This window comes from Rhynchophorus ferrugineus, unplaced genomic scaffold (genome assembly GCF_030347505.1).
Source record: "Rhynchophorus ferrugineus isolate W39M unplaced genomic scaffold, kcgeb_rfMv2 rfM1, whole genome shotgun sequence".
NCBI lineage: Eukaryota > Metazoa > Arthropoda > Insecta > Coleoptera > Curculionidae > Rhynchophorus > Rhynchophorus ferrugineus.
In genome coordinates, this window is record NW_027472580.1 from 62,214,988 (window position 1) to 62,229,613 (window position 14,626).

General features: G+C 30.5%; 1 protein-coding gene across 3 annotated transcripts in view; it reads left to right on the top strand.

Annotated features, from left to right (window-relative positions):
* The window catches only part of RapGAP1 (Rap GTPase activating protein 1), a 642,055-nt gene that overhangs the window by 257,188 nt on the left and 370,241 nt on the right, over positions 1-14,626 (top strand). The gene's annotated exons all lie outside the window — the stretch shown is intronic.

The window sequence follows — 14,626 nt, forward strand, 5'->3', positions numbered from 1 at the left end:
AATCGAGGAGATTGCAAATTAAACCAAATAACGAACGAACAGATCATTCGAGAAATGTCGAGCACAGTTGCTGCTTTTGCTATTCTATTTCTATTTCTAATCTTATTTAATATTTGCCTGTTAATCTCCTGATCGAATTTTCTGTTTCATAAATCTCTACGCTTCTTTTTTCAAGGAATCTGAGTAAATTTGTTTTTCGATATATTTTAAATATATCTTTTAGCGATAAGTGTTATTTTTAAAAAGTATTTTCAAATATTATAATTTCAGATATTTACTGTTGACAACTAAAGAAATAAAATTATGCAAAGTACTGGGATTATAATACTGCAGAAAAATTAAAACAAATTTCATTTAAAATGGCTTGAATAACTCAAGCTGCATTAAAGTGTTTTTATCCCACTAAGGGGGTTTTCTAGCATAGAAATTGTTCCGCAACGACAATCTGTAATATTATTAAGGATAATATTTTTACAATTTTTTTGGAACTTCGTAATTTCTAAACAATAGTAAAAAATCTAGATTTTGTTATAGTTTTATACTTGGATACGACAGATAAACCTAGAAAGTGAACGTGAACGTGAACGTGAACTTCGAAAATATGAACCACGGTCCTCGGCATTAAGCCTACCGACTGGCGAGTGACTAACTTTAGAAATCATCCCAGAAGACATCTTCTTGTCTGGCCTTACCCAGACTGGTTACTGACGTGACTTGGATCATCATTTTTTGTAGGATAAGCCTTTCGAACACAATGTTATACAACCTTGCCTTTTGGACACAATATTAAACAATCAAAAACATAAATGTAGGACCATGACTTAGCAGTCAAGCTCTCGCCTTCTGAGCCCTCGTTAGGCGGTAGGTACTTGATAAAAAGAAAACTCTAAGGAGTTTAACTAAACAAAACTGTATCGAAAAAAGTAGTAAGAGTGTAAGAAAAGTGTACATAATTTAAATTTTGAGAAATCCTCTTAAGCACATATTTTTAAAATGTTAAGCTTTGACGATATGAAAAAATCGATTTTTTTTCTAATTTCTGAACTAGAATAGCTCCTTAATATTTTTAATAGATATTTTGTGAGGCAAATATAAGTTATCTGGCAGATGACGTAATATCATTGAAAAATGGAGAACATACTATTATGTTTAAAAAATAATACTGCAAGAAAATCATTTTGATTTACTTTGTACGTTATAACTTTTGCAAATATGTAATGTTTGAATATGCGTGTCTATTTGCCTGATTTCATCCCATTAATGTCCCTTCCCACACAGCATTGTTCGTTTTGCGATTTTTTTATCAAGTTTTATCAGTATGGTTGCAGTTCTATTAGCCTGATTTAGCTCTGTTAGATTTTTAGCTATCCTTAAAGCCAAAAAGTGTTTCCTTTTGAGTTGATAGAATAAATTAAAACCGAATATAAAAATATCACCAAGATCACCTCAGAAATAGAATTTAACAATCGTATCCTAAACGAAAAAGGAAAAAAAACGTTGCCATGAATGAATTCCGTTCAAGGGTAACTTTAAAATAAACGAAATAGAGTTAGAAAAATAAATCACCCATTTTAGTTTTATTTCAAAAAGTTTGAGATTTTTAAAAAAATAAGTCAATAATATAAGTAAAGCCGCAGTGTAAAATTTAAATTAAATTTTACCACTGGTATTTTTTTGATTGGTCTAAAATTTAAGTGAAATAGAAATGGATTTTTATCATTACAGTTTGGTACTAAAATTTTTATTCTTGGTTCTAACCTTGAACGATTAGAATCAGTGTCTTTACACTTTAAATCCAGTCGTTTCTTTTCTTATCTCCCGAAGAAACAAATATTGTTAATAAAAACACGTAATTCTTTCCTAAATAATATATTCCAAAATCCAATAGAGCTATCTCTCCTACAAATAATCAATTTTTATTTATTTTTGAACGTTGTATATACAATCATAATAGACCGAAACCCGATAAAAACACGGTTTATTTACCACTTGCCCCGGAACCGTAAACACGAACGACCGATAAAAACGAAAAATTGTCTCTTGTCCCGCCTAATCAAGTCGTCACAATCGCTTTTGGTGTCGATAGTAAAACGAATATTAATTTACTGGTCAAATACAGTGTGGTTGTCACATTTTTCACATTTCCTTTTAAAGTGCCCGAACAATCGACCAGCTAATAATAATAACAATCATAAAAAAGGAACGACAGGCGACTTAAAGAGGCGGGAATTATTCATGCGCCTTGAATAACGATGAAGCGCCATTGTAAATTCCAAGCAAATTTGGAATAGCTGAATCTGATCCATTTTAATTTTAGTGTGGGTTTTAAATTATTAACGTGCAAATAATTTTCATTATATTTGTGCTATTTTTATATTCATTATTCTGATAATTTTTCATCACTGATTTTCATCACGATAAGGCCTCTACTCATACAGCATTGGTCCTTCGAGAATTTTTCATATGATAACAGGTCAATTGAAAAGTCCCCGGTCTACCATAGTAAAATACATTGTTTTGGCATTTTTTTTATTCAACATAATTCCCTTCAAGGGTGAAATACTGATTATAGCGACCCTCCAACTTTTCGATAATATTTTTGCCATTTCTGCACATTTTTGGAGTGTCTGCTATTTCATTCAATTTTAATTTACTGTCATTTAAAATAATTTTGTGGATTTTTTAAATGTTTTCGTCGGTAACAAATTCTTTTGTTTGAAAGTTATGTTTTGTTCGTTGTTGCTGATGATACTGCAATATTTGATGGCTGAAAACCATAGTGAAGAAGTAAACAGAAAACAACAGTAGACAAATGACCATATAAATAACTGGGCCACACATGTATAATATATAATAGCATATACTCTACTACTACTTGAATCAGCATCGAATCGAACAGTCTAGCAGGACGCATACTAAAAATAATACAACAGAATAATTTAACAGTTTAATTTTGTGTGGTGCATTAAAATATATTTCATTTTAAATAACAACGATGGTAATTAAACAGGAATCTGCTCTCTTAGATCTTTTTTTGTTTTAAATTTGTATAAAAGCTTACTCGACAACGATTAGTTACAATGTATTAATTTTTAAAAAAACTTTAACTTTTTACTGACGTTAACATGCTTTTTGGTGTTGGTATAACTTTGAAACTAGCAATATCTTTTATCGGCAGATACAGTACAATATAAATTAACATTCGAGGATATCATAACAGAAATCCAAGAAGGTATATGAGTTATACCAACAGCAGTGGGCTTTACTGATGGCTGATGTTGATACACTATGCGATCATCATAGTAGCCAAGCGCTATAAACTATATTATTTTTAAGTTTATTAATTCCCTAAATGAACTCCTAAGGTTGTGAAAAACCAGAAATATTATTTTTGAGCAGGAGTTGCATGAGTAAGCATTTATTTATGCGTTAATATTGAATATGTAAGAATATATAAGGTAATTATCAAAACAATATAGTTTTTACTAAAGTTATACAAACCATTATTCAATGATAAATTTATTTATTTATTTTCCATTTTGGCGAATGCGCTAGGTAGAATACATACATAATTTACTGCACGGTAATCGAATAATAATTGGTTTAAAATTGAATATAGTAACTTAATAAGTTGTAAAGGTATATATACAAATAACATTCAGTCGTCTTTAAAAAGATGCGAAGGTGAACCTTTTCGACCCTTAAAGAGACAATATGTATGTAATATAATAAGACGCCCTTTCATATTAGGTCGGGCTCAAATTATTACATTTTTTCCGGGCTGCCTAATGATTCAACAAAAAAAGCGACAAAAGGCCGGGGACTCTTGATTGACAGCACTAAACTTTTCGAAGTCTATTACACAATTTATTTGCCTATATGTGTGTTATATCGTAACATGTATAAAGCATTTTTTAAATAATTTTTATTCCATATCTTAAAATGATATTCTTTTTTTGTTTTAGGTAAGGCCAATTTTGTTTCAACATCAATGCTGTATCTTCACCAAAGGGTTTGTATAATTTATTATAACAATAATAAAAAATTTTTATTATTTATTATTTAAGTTTTATTTTAAATAAAAAAATGAGTAGTTTTGCAAATTGAATGTTCATGTTTGAAAATGAATGTCCGATGATCTTTTTCATGTAATTTTATAGTTTTGCTTTAGAGAGGTATATCTGAGGAGTTGTCAGTAAAGTTATTGAAATGTTGATTTCGAATTGACTATTGTTTATATATATCTTATATAGATCTTGAATCCATACGAAATAGTTCATCAATTTTCAGCCATTATAAATGAAACTGCATAATTTATATTTAGGTTTATTCTACGTCATTAAGTTTGTTTTCAAAAAATATATTTTTATCAATGAATCTCTACAAACAATTAGAAACCATAGTGCATTATGGACCTTTTTCAATTATACAAGATTTATTTCAATTATACAATTAGGTATTGGAATTTGTAGCGTTTTTTAACTGTAGCGACTTAATCATAAAATACATACTATATAGAAATAAAATATCTGATACAATTTTTTCGGTTGAAAACATTATTCAAAAAATACTTATAACTTAAAACTTTAAAGAAAACTGAACGGATGATGGAAATGCTTAATAATTTATAAAGTGTTTTAAAGTGTTTTACTGTATCTAGACTGAGGATTTGAAATACATTTTAAGGAATTAACAATAAACGTTTTCAGAATATGTCATCAAAAGCTATTATCATATTTGTATTAGAGCTCTATCAAGCGAAATTCTTTGAAAATTAATCATTTGGGGCACAAACACACTAAAACAACCGCTTTAATTATTTTCAAACGCAATATAATGTAAAGCATTGATAGAAAAAAGTCGGTATAAAAACATAAACGAGATATGACAAGAGTAATTATGCAACATGGTTTTGGCCACATGTGGAATTTCGAAAAGTTTGATATGAAAACAATGTTATCGTTTCGGATCGACGCCAAAATTTCGCCTAGTTGGGTAGTACCTTAATGTGTGTGAATATAAGCGAAAATGAGGCATAGAAAGAATAGTTTTTTTACGTGAAATGTTAATATTCAGACTTATGGATTGAAAAAGTTTAACACAATGTCGGGGAAAAGTAATATCGGTTTACTCCAATAATGCTTTCTTTATTAATGCGTATTAATTGAAGCTATATAGTATATATTATAGCGCCTTTCAAAGGTCCATGTAACATTTTAGATATTGCGTCATTCGTTGACTCAGTCAAAAATTATTGTGCTTTGAGTATGAATATTCCATAAGGAAACGTTACATCGTGTACATCGAAAATTGTGTGGCGTTCATAGCTATGTGTGAATAAATGAATGCCCGTATCAGAATTGGTTTAGAATCCATAAACGTTAATGTTAAACCTCACCCTGGGTCTCCAATTATTAAGGAAGTGGCTAAAACTCTAAAAACTGTTTAACAGGTCATTTGAAAAGTCCCCGGTCTGACACATAGATGGCGCTACTAGAATTAAATCCATATGTTTTTTTAGTTAGTCCTAACCCTCAAAAGATGCGTATATAAATTTGACATCTGTTGGATCATTATTTTGTGAATTATAGCATTTTGAATGAAGCAACTTTTCTAATTGTGAATAAAATGCATAAAAAGGAATTTCGAGTGTTAATAAAATAATGTTTTTTGAAGGAAAAAATACAGTTGAAGCAAAAACTTGGCTTGATGCTGAGTTTCCGGACACTGCCCCAGGAAAATCAACCATCAAGTATTGGTATGCTAAGTTTAGACGTCGTGAAATTAGCACCGAAACACAAAATGATTTGGAATGACCATAAATTTAAATTGAATGAAATAGCAGACACTCTAAGGATATCAACCTCACGTGTACATCATATCATTCAGGAATATTTGGGTATGAGAAAGCTCTGTGCAAAGTGAGTGCCGCGCGAGCTCACTTTTGATCAAAAACAACGACGATTTGATGATTCGGAGCAGTGATTGAAGATGATCAAGCGTAATAAACCCGAGCTTTTGCATCGATATGTGACAATGGATTAAACATGGCTCCATCTTTTCACTCTGTAGTACAATCGACAGTCATCCAAGTGGAATGCACACGATGACCCCGCTCCAAAGCATGGGAAACGGAACAGTCGGCTGGCAAGGTTATGGCGTCGGAATTTTGGGATGCGCATGGAATAATTTTCATTGACTACCCTGAAGAAGGAAGGACCATCAACAGAGACTATTACATAGCGTTATTGGACCGTTTGAAGGACGAAATCGCCGAAAAACGGCTGCATTTGAAGAAAAAGAAAGTGCTGCTTCACCAAGACAATGTACCGTGTCACAAGTCAGTGAAAAGGATGGCAAAAATACATGAATTGGGCTTCGAATTGCCTCCACATCCACCGTATTCTCCGGATCTGGCTCCCAGTGACTATTTCCTGTTCTCAGATTTCAAAAGAATGCTCGCTGGGAAGAAATTTTCGTCGAATGAAGAGGTGATTGCCGAAACTGAGGCATATTTTGAAGCAAAGGTCAAATCGTACAACAAAAATGGTATCGAAAGATTGGAGGGTCGCTATAATCAGTGTATCACCCTTGAAGGGAATTATGTTGAATAAAGAAAAATAAATTTTATCAAAAAAATGTATTTTACTATGGTAGGCCGGGGACTTTTCAGTTGCTTCAGAACTAAACATCGACCTAAGCTTAGGTTCGAAGAATTTAAATAAGAGTGGATATAAAAAAGAAGTTTAATATTTGGGTTCTACACGAATTAACTAGGCAAAAAACTGATGCTGTTCATGAATCGCTGCTGAAATGAAATGATACACGACCATTTTTTGAAGGAAATGTTTAGGAACCTCTGAAAGTGTGCGATAATAACGGAAGAGTGAAAAAAAAATGTTAGAGGGTTTTTAAAATATTTTAAAAAATGAATTTTAACGTATTAAAAGAAGAACTGACTTTTGAAACGCATTTTGAATATATCTGATACACTTATCAATCAAATATCAAGTAAACAATAAAATAACTTGGAAAAAAAAACTCAATATAACCCTATGTCTGTCTACCTTCTCCAAGGCGATGGACCAAATCGAATTGATTTTAGGGAACCGGTGAGTTCTTTTCTCCGCAATTTGCATGTTCGTCGAATCTGACGCGCCTGTCAAAAGGGGACGATGATGACGGGAAGCAGCGAAGCATAGCTGAGCGACGGTCGTTGGGGAAATAGGGTTGAGGATGTAATGTCAATCAATGGTAAAGGTGCTTTTTTTATTGCTCTTGATGGGACAAAGTGCGCAAAATGGAAAGTTTAATGTATTGGGACTGACCTAATAAAAAATGGGCGTCAGGTTACATGATGCGTTTATTTAACGGCTGGGGAAGGGTGCGCCATTTTTATCGCGGTAGAGGAATGTTATTTTGCATACAATACGATTTTAATTAAATTAAAATTCCATGTTCGAAAAAATCAATTTTTAAATTTTCTAGCTACTGTACTCTGTACATTACTGGTTGAAGCAAGAGTCACATAAGATTATTTCGTCCCTTTTTTATTATAAGAAGCTGATTAGACATTTAGGCTTCTATACTTTCTTTCGCGTAAATTTTTTTGGAGAAGCCAAGGAGGCAATCGAAATTCTTAACCCATTATAATGCCATAATTGCTAGTTGTTTAAACCGTGCGATATTAATCTCAAGAGGATATAGAAAAGGGCACGAGAATATAATATGTGAGGTAGTGTATACATTTAAGCTATTCTATTGCATGTCACGAAGATAAAGAGCGTTCTGGACATCCACAAAAATGTAAAGTCGAGGATTTGAAGCTATCAGAACGGTCTGAACATGAGCATAGACACAACATTGTTATTCTTCAGAATAACGAGGCTCGAACGCGTATTATAAAACCGGTGAAATATACTTGGAAATATTTCACGAAAGAAAAGTGCTACTGCATTCGCCATATTCTCTAAACCTTGCTCCTTCTGACTACTACTTGTCCCGACATATGAATCCTGCCACGAAACTGACTTATAAACATACCAAAAATAGGTCAATTCGTGGATGGAATATATGGATACGTAACTTGTCTGAAAGATGACAAGAAATAACGGCTATTGATGGACAATATTTTGAATAAAATACATTATACAATTTCTTCACAATAGAGATTCAAATTTAAAAATCCTTTAAAGCTAATCTATAGATCAATAGTTGTTCATATTTAACATTAAATTATTTCAAGCGAAAATTAATAATTCATCATTATGCGAACCAAAATATTGGTTTTTAGTCAATTAAACATAATATCTTATCCTATATTAAAACCAAAATTCGAAAATTCACACCGTTTCGAAGCGAACTCTATCTATATGTAAATATGGAAAATCCTTTCTTTAGTGCTTCAATGAATAATTATTCCCTTTACAAGACAATGTAAGTGATAAAATTTATTATGTTGGCTATTGGTATATTAAGTAACTACCTACTAATATTCTACTCATACAACAACAATTTACTAAAAAATATTTTAATTTACAGAATCTTAAAAATTGATATCGATTAGTTGATTTTAGATGAGTGCGAATGTACGTAAAAAACCGGATATAGAAAAAAGATTTCTTAACTTAACATTTTATGGGATGTTAGAGTCTGTTCGCATACTTACTAATTCAGTCAAACATGGAGGATGCTTCAAGCTTTATAATTCTCCAAAATATATTATTCAGAAATCGGTTAAATAACTGATGTGGTAAATAAATAATGTAACAAATCTAAGAAATAGTATTTTTGTATTATTTGGAGTAATATAATTAAATTGGAATATATTTGTTTCTTTACATAAAAATGATAACTGGTCAGAAGACAAAATAATAATAGTTTTATTAAGAAATATTAATTCAGATTTGTTTATTACTAATATATGGATTTTCAGTAAGAGCGGGTCGATGTTGAAATACAATGAAACAAACTTTGTAATGTCTTATCAAATGTTTTATTCAGATGGGTCATGTAAATGTTATACATAGTTCAAATGTCTGTCGCGGTTTCTTACAGTGGTTACTGCTGGTCTACTTAAGCGATGCTTTAGATTATGTTTAAGGGTATCGATTGATTATGGCTTATTGCCACAAAACTTGAATCGCAACATAATAATTATCATGTTTGGTTCTCCTAAATCATCATCTTCATTATTGCCCAAAAGTTGCTGTACTTCAGTGATCGTTAAGTTAACCTACAAATAATCGTTTGTATAATATCTTGTTGGATGTTAATTAATATTGTGTTTATTCGGTAATACTTGTACTATAATTATATTACTTCCCTGAGCACATAACAGAAATAACTGGATTTAATAGCAATTGATTACGTACGAATAATTGAATTAGAGCTTAGGCTAATTAAAACATCTTTATATATTCAGATTATTTTCTTTTTTGTATGAATGCTTGGGAATTTAAAGGATTTTTAAATATATATTTTAACTATAAAAGAACAATTTTCCAGCAAATTTGCCAAGCTGAGAAATTATTACGGTATTTAAATATAAGGGGACGTCATTAAACATAATGTCTTCCATGTCGTTTAATTAATAGTATCATTACCTTTCCGAATCTGATATTTTATCCTAAATGAAGCGAAATAATTTGAAATGTTATTCTACTTTGGAACAATGTATTTGATCTGTAACATTTCCATTTCGCGTCTAAATGATACCTTTGGAAATCTTTTGTATAATTATAACACATCTCCTGGGGAATTAATGTACCCTTAAATTAGTTCTTACTACCCTAGAGACAGAATTTCAGTTTCGACGTCTAATTATACTGCATCTTGGCGGAGCACTGTCTTTCACTGTGACAAGAGACACTCCCTTTTGACGCTTTTATGACCTTAAACTTACGGTAATTGTCGGTTTCGAGTGTTTTTGTCACGACATGGAAGATTTCTTACTTTGCCTAATCAGTAAATGCTTTATTATGAGTGATGCAGCTACGGGAACAATACTGTCTCATGTCTTTGTTCTTTAGACGATTATATAGAACTACCAAACCATTTTAATGTATCTACTACCTTGTTAGAATTAATTATACACTTGTTTTAATTTTATATGAATTATGAATTACTAACAATTACAAATCGGTGGTGAATAATTAGATAATAATTATTATTAATATAGTAGATAGATTAGGTTTTAAATATAATAGAGCGTGTTTATAAATTCTATTTATATATTAATATTTATATGAATGAGGATTTTTTCTATATTGTTTAGTTAATGTTTTACTAAAATTAAATACTAGATATATGTTTGGGTTTACCATATTATGCAATTTTACAGAGCTGGTAAATGGTGGGTAAGAAGACAATATAACCAAAGTTGAAATGTTTGTTATTATGTTGTTAGATGCTTGAATGTACTCAGATTATTATTCACTTTGAAAATGCCTTTTTTTAAGAAAAAGTGGTACAATATATATTAATCAAAATATTTTCGATCATTTTTTATAACTTTTTGGTAACATGACGATACCATGTCGAAAGGACGACGTTAGTTTTGCAGCGATCCAACTCTTTGTGAGCCAAGTTGTGCAGCGTGGATTTGAACAAGTGGTAATAAGAAGATGCTATGTCTGGCGAGTACGATCAGTATTGCAGAACTTCCCTTCGAGCTGCAATAATGTATCTTTAACTTTTACAACGTATAGTCGAGCGTTAACATACAAGAACATGACTCAGCGTCTGTTACTTATTACTGCTGGTCTTATTTAGTGCGTCATTTGACATATTCACTTGACGTCGGTAGACATCCGCAGTAACAGTTTCATTCGGTTTTAACAGCTCGTAATGTCCGCAGGTCCAACTTTAATCGCCAATTACAATACGCTACAGAAAACTCTTTTTTTGCTTGTCAGTCAATGAGACCACAATATAAGTTTTGCAATTCATTCTCTTCGAACCCTTCGGGTTCATTCTTTGTCACTGACATCAAAATCATCACTCTTAAATTATTGAAACCAAAACCGACAATTAGGATATGATAGAGCACCATTACAACAAATTTCTAAAAGTTCTTAATGGGCTTCGTCCTAGAGATATGCCGAAACCATCGAATACTTAAATCTGATTAAAATCACCTAATAATATTATTTTGTCATACTGTAGAAAAATGTTTTCAAGCATTACCCTTATATTAAAAACAGCACGTTGATGAGTCTAAATGATATTGGGATCTACTCAAAATAAATAGCAGTTTTCTCATAATAATTTAGTGAACGAAACATGGAATCATCAATAAAAATCGGAATTTAAACACAATTTTAGCGCAGATAAACAGATTAGCATGACCACTGCAAATTAATTCTTTGAACTATAGAAATATTGAGTAAGTTAAATATTGTTTTATTTAATTTAAAATTTTAAAATGTTAAATTTATATTTATTTAAATATACATTTTTTGCTAGGCAGATTTTTTTACTGTATTTTTTGAGAAAAAAGAGCCCTATTCTTGTCTTTTAACAATACAATAATGATGACTGTGGTCTGGATATGCAGTTACAAGTTGTCAGGGATGATAAATCACCTGTCAAATATAATTACAATACGATATTGATTTATTACTATGAGAATATATTATATATACATAAAAATGCCGTAATGATTATGTTCACAGAATAAATGATATTGAAAGTTTTCAATGATATGAAAATATATATTCTGTTAAACAGTTTGGTTTATGGATTTAGATAAATGCAGAATGAATTATTCCTAATCAATAAAATTAATTATGTAATAACATAGCAATCTGAAATTAGTTTTGCCGTCAAAATGTTATCGTTGGGGTATTATTTTCGCTAATTAATGTATTGTTAACATATTACAACATTTACTGTAAATATTGAATTATTCTATTATGGTTCCGACATCACAGTTAATTTACTAGGAATTCAATAGTTTTATGAATAAATGAAAAAAAAAAAAAAATAAAAACTTAATCAACAACCTAATATATTTTGTTTTAATTTACTTTAGTTTACAGCAGATTTACATTACATTACATTATATGCAATCGAAGAACGTAGTGTGTGTTTCTAGAGCTAAATTTTTTCATATCAGTTGATGATAATTGATTTTCCTTTCGTAGTATTTCCTGGCTTCTTTTCTATTCTTTTAATGTCTTCATTAAAAATATCAGGTGTCTTCATAAAAACCAGCAATAGAGTAGTTGTCGTAATCGATTTCTTGTAAAATGTAGGTAACTATTTTTCATGTTTGTCCATTCTATATGTCCTAAATTTTTTCACTAAATTCATCTATAAAATCAAGAACTTCTGCCATCTAATCTCAACCAAATGTACTCATTCAATTGCTGTTCAACTCGTTAATCACGATGATCTCTTAATTATAAATATTTGCTGTGTCATGTCCGACAAAATGTTTTTCTCCCCATCGATGATTCAATCAATAATTAACCAAACACCTATATTTGCGTTTGTGTGGTTTAACTCGGGTGGCTTTATAAAGGGGTGATATTTTTTCTATTATTGTCAACGAATGCGTATATTTAAAAAAAACGAAGGTAGATATAACTGGCTAAAGATGTCATTCGAACTTTTTATTTAGTTTTAAATATCATACAGGTGATTGTGATAAATTTGAGTTTCCTAGTTCCTGGTGTCTAGTGTAGCTGCAGTTATTAGAAAATTTAAAATCTTAACATAAGTGTTAGTGTTCCATTTAGTATTATAGTTATTCAAGGTTTATTATTCAGGCTATGAATTTTAAGACTTATGGGATGAACAGCAAACTCAATCCTCAAATAATTCTAACGCACCCAGCGGTCTCACTTAAATAATTAATAACAAGGATATATTATGTTTGACAAGTTTTATTTTTAACATGTTCGTAACATGAGTGTAAATTTTATTAAATTCGTTTACTCTATAATGTAAGCATATAAGAGATCTGTCTGTTAGTCTTATCCATCCTGATGGGATAACAGGCGTAATTAACACCAAACTATCGTATCCGCGAATTTACGATCATGCTTCGGTGGGATTCGAACTCGCGACTCTCGTACCAGTAGGAGAACCGTCCTGTCATCTTGTCCACTGCGACCAACAAGCCAGCAAAACATTATTTTGTACTTTTGCAATGAGATTTACCCCTAAAGATTCTTACATAACCACATGCTGGTTGTAGACATTACGACAACAACAAAAGGATCTCAGCGTGCGTCTTGATTGGCCAGAATTGGTCATGCGCGTTTATTCTAAACTAGTTTGACATATTTCACAGCAAACGAGAGTTGTGTTTTGGGAGTAATTTTTAATTATTTATTCTGTAATATATTATAATAAATAATAAATATTATAATTTTGCAGATTGCTATAGAACGCAGGGATATTTATGTCAAATATTTTGAAAAGAGAATTTGTTTAGAGATTACAATATAGTTAAGAATTAAAATTGGCCATATTTGTATACTTTATACCTATAACTTTCTGATTTTGCAGATACTTTAAAGGATTACAAAAAGTAGATGTTTAAATCAAATGTATTGCACTTTTAGGGTAGTCTAAATATAAGATGTAGTTAATAGGAAGTATGAAATAAATTGAAATAATATGATTTGAAGCTTTGAGGAACTTGTTTTATTGATGAACAAATTTTATTCCAATAAATGTAATAAAAGAAACAAAAAACTAATCTAAGTAAGATACATAAACAACATAAATAAAATTTTTAAAGTTTTAACAAACAAATTGAACCGATTTCAAAAATATATAAGAAACTCACTGAAAATAATAAAGATTTTTAACACAAATACCGTTTTGCAATAAAATATGTATATAATAATCGTTGTAATAACTAAATAGAAATAAACAAAAACTTTATTTAACCTATCCACTACACGTATTATATATTCTACTATATACACACAATTTAGCTTAATAACTACCTAATTCTATTTATCTATTCTATCACTTTGAAGTGGGTGCCGAACCCAAGCAGTTATATTAAATTTGATTTATTTTGTTGGTAATTTAATTTTTTGTACGGAAGTACACTTTTTCGAAAAAAAAAGAATTGTAAATCGCTCCACAATTGAATGAGAAATCGGCGAACATACATTTAAAAATAAATACAACCGAACATAAACCTTCTCCTTTTTCAAAGTCGGTTAATAAAATTCGTATTTTATCTGTATCTGCATATATGTACTTTAAAACATTTTTTAACGTTTCATCCTTATATTTTACTTCAAATTTGCCTGAATGCTGTACAACTGTATGGATTATGTACTTCTATTTTATGAGTTTTCTTATGGGCTCTGATAATTATTCAATTTTATTAGTTATTAGCACTTCAATTCCCAAAATCCTATTACCCTAGCATTTATTTTTAGGGTATTTTTTGTTTTTATGAGATTGTTTAAAGACCCTATTGACGTATTTGTGTTGATTTCAGCGTTTTTTTCGAAAGCGATGAGCCCACATTTTTATTCTGTCCTCATCTTATAAGTAATACCTGCCGAAAAAATATAACCATAAAGTAATTGTTCATACAGTAGTAGTAGCACATGCTTGTACAAATAATTTAAATATTCAACTTCGTCGGCTC